This window comes from Cebidichthys violaceus, unplaced genomic scaffold, assembly GCF_023349555.1.
Source record: "Cebidichthys violaceus isolate CVI_PGR_0920_01 unplaced genomic scaffold, fCebVio1.0.p SCAF_53, whole genome shotgun sequence".
In the NCBI taxonomy this organism is placed as follows: Eukaryota; Metazoa; Chordata; class Actinopteri; order Perciformes; family Stichaeidae; genus Cebidichthys; species Cebidichthys violaceus.
The window spans coordinates 1004568-1012456 of record NW_027176739.1 but is presented as its reverse complement, the minus strand read 5'-3'; positions in this window follow the sequence as shown (position 1 = coordinate 1012456).

Below are 7889 nucleotides of genomic sequence, written 5' to 3'. Positions count from 1 at the left end.
TTTACATTCGAGACGTGAACCCTTTCCTGCAGACAGACGAGGCGAAGATCAGACGCCATAAAAGCGGCAGCGACTTGGTGGGGTTTGATTTTTCCTCAGATCTTTTGAGCTACTTGGGTGGAGGAAATGGAACGAGACACCGGAGGAAAGAAAAGCCATGTACTGTACCGCGTTTCCTCCCTGTGACCCGCAGCCGTGGCATTTTTTTATGGAACCTGACTCTAACTGGTGATTTAGGAATTCCCGGGCGCCACGGAAACAGCATGTTTGGTCAAGCAAACGCAGGACTTTCAAGCAGGAGACCGGTGTTTGCCTCCCAACATTTTGTTAAATTATTGTGAAGTTGCATTCCTGACGCGCTTGTGTATTTTACTTAGTTTTCATACAAATTTTAAGCCCAATCATGATGTTTTGTTGCCTAAATCTTAACGTTAAATTGTTTCCGTGGTGGCTGCATATAATTTAACACATTATGTACGACCACAAAGTTACACGCTGTTCAGAGGTCTTCAGAGGCAGGCGGCAGTCCTAAATCTGAAAAGTGCAGCAAATGCGAATATGTGCATTAAACTTGCATTCTTACTGATGGCCAGCAGAGGGCGACCCGATTGTACAGTCAATGAGATAATGGCCCTACCTCTTATTTGATTTATTCCCTCAGTAAACATTGTAAACATGAGTTTATGGTCTCAATCTCTAGTTTACAGTCTTCTTCAATACAGCATGATGTTCATTTAGTACATTATGCTCCATTTAGAGTCAAACACACCATAAAGCAGGGGATGATTTAGGGGCGGGGCTACACGATGATTGACAGGTCAGTCTGGGACATACAGTGTGTTTTCAGTTCATGAAAGTTAATTGTAACATTTTTGGTCGCCTAAAAAATGTCTTATTCAACATTCGTACTTACAGTATATATATGTATATATATATGTATATATATGTATGTATATATATGTTTATATGTATATATATATGTTTATATATATACGTATATATATATATATATGTATATATATATATATACGTATATATATATATATATATATATATGTATATATATATATATATATATATATATGTATATATATATATATATATATATATATATATATATATATATATGTATATGGTTTGTGTTTTCGTGTTCTAGCACAAGATTTACATTCTTTAATGAACGTGTTCAGTGTTTCTGTTTATACTATTTGTTTATCATATTAATAGTTCAGAGACCAGATGATTGTTAAAAATAAATGAAAGGAAACATCCTGATGCATTATTGTTTTATTCCTGTTGTATTGGAATTAAACCGTGACTCTGTGTACTTTAATTTACAGTGTAAAGTTATTTACTGTGTTCTTGTATTTTTTATTTATTTGGACTACTAACAAAAAGACTGACATGAAGCATTTAATCCTATTAAGTCAATAAATATTCGGTAAATAGATCAAAATGTCAGTGTTGCATCTTTTTAATAACACACATTAAACATGTTGGCTGTAAAATAGAGACTGTGATCAGATGTTTCACACATCTGGAGATATGTCAAACATCTGACCAAATGAAGAATCACCGGCTCCTCCCTCAACACCAGCCCAGAGAAGGTCTTGGAGACGCAGCAGCTGTGGCAGAGTTTGACCGCCGGCAGCCAAACGGTCAGTGTGCCTGTCGCAACCCTGCCTCCTGCAACCCTCGACCCTCCACCCGTGGCTCCTCCCCCACCTGTGGCTCCTCCTCACGAAGAGTCTCTGAGCCGGGTTACAGTGGAGAAGATTGTGGCAGAGATCCTGGAGAAGCAGCAGCAGAAGAAGACGACCAGGAACTGTTTAGCCTGCGGTCGGCCAAAGTCCCGGTACCTTGGCGACGGTTCCTCGGTTCACTTTTTTTTTTTTTGTTCAGAGTCCGACAGTGAAGTACTTTTACTGCTCGACAAAAGTATTTAAGACTTATGCAGGAGAAGGCCTCAAAGACCCCCGCGTGTCCTTTGAGGACTTTGCAGAGACTCCATTCTTTGAGCGGGAGCTGGAGGCTGCCAAGCAGAGGGGGGCTGAGTGGAGGAAGGTGGCAGAGGAGAGGAAGAAGAGGGAGTCAGCGGTGCAGCTGCCAACAGGTCGCCCGTGCAGGTTCAGTCAGCAGCCTCTGAAGCAGGGCCCCAGCAGCCCTCATGTGCTCAGCAGCTTCCCCGGGGTGTCAGGGAAGAACATCTACTGCCCCTCCAGAGTGTTCTCCCTCTACAAGGACCAGGACATGGTGACAGAGAAGACCTGGAGACACTTCTCACAGTCTGACTTCTATGAGGCTGAGAGGGAGTGACCACCAACTCACCAAACTAGTACACATGTGATTATTACATGAGGATAAATACTATTATATATATAATGTATATTGTTTCAGCACTTGTAAATATGTTTATGGATACACCATCTACTGTATATATATATACTGTATATTTAATTTACTGTTCATTTGTTTTATATATGATGTTTTGGTGGCATTTTGTTTTTGTGCATTTTAGAATTCAGCTGTTTTCAATAAAATACCTTGAAAGCATCACTCTGACTGTCTTTACTTTAGGGGTAGTAATACATAGAATATGAAATATTCAAACATTATATATGCTCAGCTGTACGCTTACACATCTGTACAATAAACATCTATTGTTTTACTTTAACATCAGTAGAGCTGCAGCATAATATTTGGAGATTAGTGTCTTATTGACATAATTACTTCAAGATATATTATTCCATCTTTTCTTTGATGTGAAGCACTTCATGTTTAGGTATGAATGCTGTTACTAATAAACTATCATTGTTTTTGCATTATGGCCACATTCTGTAGCGAATCATTTCAACCAAATACCAAACATTTGGTTCGGGTTGGGTGGGAATCGAACCGCCTCGTCTTGGAAGAGCTTCTGGTCATGAAGATGTCTTCTACAGGTACACGCGGCTGGCCCCGCCCTGTGAGGCGTACGTGATAACCACTACGCTACGGAAACTCGGTGGAAATGACGCGTTCAGGGACACCGGGGATATACTGTACCGCTCCGTGTGTTTCTTTAATGGTGGATTTAAAGTCCAGCGATACTTTATGTAAACATGTTCAATGACATCACCACATTATGGAGAGACGTGGTGCGTTCAGGGACCCTGGGGAAACTCGTCATACACGTGTAACATAGTTGAAAAGATTGAATCTGTTAAATGAGACCCACTTTATACGTGTGTGACACGTGACTTTGTTCAGAGAGGAGTGTTCAGGTCTACCTGGTACCAGTGTTGTGCTTAGACTAACAGAGCAGTCTCCTAGAAGTAAAGGAACACAGTGGTGATGGAACACTATGACATTATATGGTAAACATAACAAAGAAAGGTTCATACATTATACATATGATGGTATATAAGTGTAATATATTGTGAGTAGTAGCAAAACAATGTTCAGTATAGTATAGCAGTATTACATATTGCATATGTAATTAAGTGTGTAAATAGGCCTACATTATGTGTCTGTCTGTAATGTGCTGGTTATCACGTTTTAATGTCATTTAAGTGGAGGATTCAAATAAGCCCAGTGAGTTTTTGTGCCTCTTCCTGCATATTATTTATCTTTGCATTAATGTATTTGTATTTTGTTTTAATTGGGCAAATAAAACTAAAAGTCTTTATATACTCAATATATCTCAATATGCAGATTTGTAAAACCGCTCCCTGTTTGTCTTTTAACAGTAAACAAGATTTATTTATTTCACAACTGGACCTTTATGTTTTCATCACAGTGGCTCGTTTTACAAACTATACTTTTTTAGCCCAAAACACACTTCACACCTACTTAATATTCATTAACAAGTCCGTATCTGCCCATTAGTTCGACGGGGCGTAATTATTTTATTTTTGTTGTATTTTTACTATTTCTGAATGTATTTTCATGTTTATGAAGAGAGTAAAACAAAGACGTAAAAGCGAGGTCTCTTTCAGTGAGAAACAGCGCCGCCAAAATCCTGTTTGTGGCCAAAATATGTATTACACCCGTAGTGACGAGAACTACCATAGAGAACGAATGGAGAACGTTGAGAGAGTTCAGCTCTGCTGTTGAAACCGTGAGACGTTCATGACCGCATACTTCACCAACCGGTTCATTCAATTACATTTTTAATTACATTTATTTTATATAGCCCAAAATCACACATGTGAGGTTTAATTACAGCTACTTTGTCCGCTGTCATATTAGACATGATGTTGAGTACAGATGGAATCGCTTCTTTGAGTTTAGCTACAGCACCATCAGAGAGACATCTAGTGTAGAAACCTTTGCCTAACGTTGTACACTCAGGTAGTAGAAATTCCAAAGTTATCAGATAATAGTCCGATAAAAGAGGGTTCTGTGGAAAGACTATTAAATGTTCTATTTTAATAACTGTACACTCTGACAGAAGCCAATCTAATAATGAGATAAACACAGTACTAAGGCATCATTATCAACATCCACATGAATATTAAAGTCACCTACAATCATGACTTCATCTGTTTTAAAGACTTGATAAGAACTCTGACCTGGAGCCCGGTACACTATAACTCATAGAACTGGCTGTATTGTTTTCCAGGTTGGGTGTGAAAGACTAAGAAGCAGGCTTTCAAATGAGTTGTGATTTAGTTTAGGTTGAGGGTTTAATAATAGGCTTGAGTCAAAGATGGCTGCTACTCCACCTCCTGAGGAATGTGAGTATTAATATGACTTGGAGGAGTTGATTCATTGAGGCTGACATATTCTTCATTACACAATAAATCAAAATGATTACCTGATATGAAATAATTTACTCATACAGCTTTGGATGAGTCCACCTTTAATCCTCCTATTTTGTTGGTGGTGTTAACTTGTATGAGGTCACGTTGTTGAACTGCTCTTCTGTGTACTTCTGATTTGGTTCATGTACAGACATTGTTTAAGTACAGTAGCTAACGACTGAGCCTCCGGGGTGCGGAGCTGTGCTTGTCCCTCACTAAGCCCCGCCTCCATTAAGAGGACATTTCCTCTCACAGAGCAGAACACAGCGTCTTCTGGACATGACCGCCTCAAACCAAACTGTGGTGACTGAGCCACAGCTCCGGTCTCACTGCCTTCCTGTTTGACGGCGTGTTGAACTAGCCGGTAGGCAGCTGTGATACAAATGTGTGACTTGGTGACATCACTACTTTAAAAGTAAAGACAAGAACTGAGGAGCTCAGGAGAAGTGTTTCTGAGGGGAGAGGAACTCCCTTTGGTCCTGGACTTCAGGCTTTGAACCTTTACAGCCTTTTAATGTACAAAGATATAGATATACATATATATACATATATCTATATATAATACACACTAAAGGACAGGGAGGAAGCAGGAAAGATCATAGGTCCTCTTCAATGCTTCAATCATTATACTATAAAATAATATTATCCTATGTGCATAATGAGTACTGTTCCTGTAACAGAGTACTTCTACACTGTCGTATTAGTACTTTAACTGTAACAGAGTATTTCCACACTGTCTTATTAGTACTTTAACTGTAACAGAGTACTTCTACACTGTCGTATTAGTACTTTAACTGTAACAGAGTACTTCTACACTGTCGTATTAGTACTTTAACTGTTACAGAGTACTTCTACACTGTCGTATTAGTACTTTAACTGTTACAGAGTACTTCTACACTGTCTTATTAGTACTTTAACTGTTACAGAGTACTTCTACACTGTCGTATTAGTACTTTAACTGTAACAGAGTACTTCTACACTGTCTTATTAGTACTTTAACTGTTACAGAGTACTTCTACACTGTCGTATTAGTACTTTAACTGTAACAGAGTACTTCTACACTGTCTTATTAGTACTTTAACTGTTACAGAGTACTTCTACACTGTCGTATTAGTACTTTAACTGTAACAGAGTACTTCTACTCTATCGTATTAGTACTTTAACTGTAACAGAGTACTTCTACTCTGTCTTATTAGTACTTTAACTGTAACAGAGTACTTCTACACTGTTGTATTAGTACTTTAACTGTATCAGAGTACTTCTACACTGTCTTATTAGTACTTTAACTGTAACAGAGTACTTTCACTCTATCGTATTAGTACTTTAACTGTAACAGAGTACTTCTACACTGTCGTATTAGTACTTTAACTGTAACAGAGTACTTCTACTCTGTCGTATTAGTACTTTTACTGTAATGGAGTAATTCTACTCTGTCGTATTAGTACTTTAACTGTAACAGAGTACTTCTACTCTGTCGTATTAGTACTTTAACTGTAACAGAGTACTTCTACTCTGTCTTATTAGTACTTTAACTGTAACAGAGTACTTCTACACTGTCGTATTAGTACTTTAACTGTAACAGAGTACTTCTACTCTATCGTATTAGTACTTTAACTGTAACAGAGTACTTCTACTCTGTCTTATTAGTACTTTAACTGTAACAGAGTACTTCTACACTGTTGTATTAGTACTTTAACTGTATCAGAGTACTTCTACACTGTCTTATTAGTACTTTAACTGTAACAGAGTACTTTCACTCTATCGTATTAGTACTTTAACTGTAACAGAGTACTTCTACACTGTCGTATTAGTACTTTAACTGTAACAGAGTACTTCTACTCTGTCGTATTAGTACTTTTACTGTAATGGAGTAATTCTACTCTGTCGTATTAGTACTTTAACTGTAACAGAGTACTTCTACTCTGTCGTATTAGTACTTTAACTGTAACAGAGTACTTCTACTCTGTCTTATTAGTACTTTAACTGTAACATAGTATTTCTACACTGTCCTATTAGTACTTTAACTGTAACAGAGTACTTCTACTCTGTCTTATTAGTACTTTAACTGTAACAGAGTACTTCTACACTGTCGTATTAGTACTTTAACTGTAACAGAGTATTTCTACACTGTCGTATTAGTACTTTAACTGTAACAGAGTACTTCTACTCTGTCGTATTAGTACTTTAACTGTAACAGAGTACTTCTACACTGTCGTATTAGTACTTTAACTGTAACAGAGTACTTCTACACTGTCGTATTAGTACTTTAACTGTAACAGAGTACTTCTACTCTGTGGTAGTAGTGCTTTCACTTGGTTCTTGTACTTTTACTGAAGTAAAACACATGTATCAGAGGTCAGAAGAAGACACTGACAGCATTCATCTGATAACAACAGCTCAGCCTGTCACGGAAACAGTCCTGTAATCTGCAATCAGTCAGCAGCTTCTTGTGAAACCAGAGATCATCAGTTTCACACAACTGCAGTTCAGAAGCTGTGGTGAAAAACACAAGTCCTTCTCTTCATCTAGTGACAGCAGCTCAGAGTTACACTCACGCTGCCTCAGTAGAGAAATACTACTGAAGTGATCTACTAACACATGTTCCCTGTTAAACCTAAAGTGTGTTGTTAGTGACTTTGGAGTACACAGATTTAAAGAGTACAGCTTTGTGTTGTGTAATGTTCAGAAATTTCTCAAACAGAGGAGAAGAAGGCCATAGAGGAGAAGAAGAAGCAGCCCCCCCCCCCCTCTTGCACTCTTTGTTCCATCAGCAAGCAGGGCAGGAGTCAGCAGGTCCAGGTCAAAATCAAAAGTATTTAATATTGTTAACAGAAGCCAAAACAATCACAAACCAAATTACACTATCGATAGTAAAATATTTCAAGAAATATGAGACCTCGTTCATACCACAGGACAGATTGATGTATCTGCCCCATGGTACGAAGGAAGTCTGATTCTCTCAGGGGACAAACAGCTCCTTTGTCCCCCCAGAGTTACATTCCTCAACCTATCGATCAGCTCCACGATTGGCTGAAGTCCAATGGGCTCCTCCTTGGATCCTGACCCATTGTCCTGGGCAGACACCTCAGTGAACTACCCTCCTCC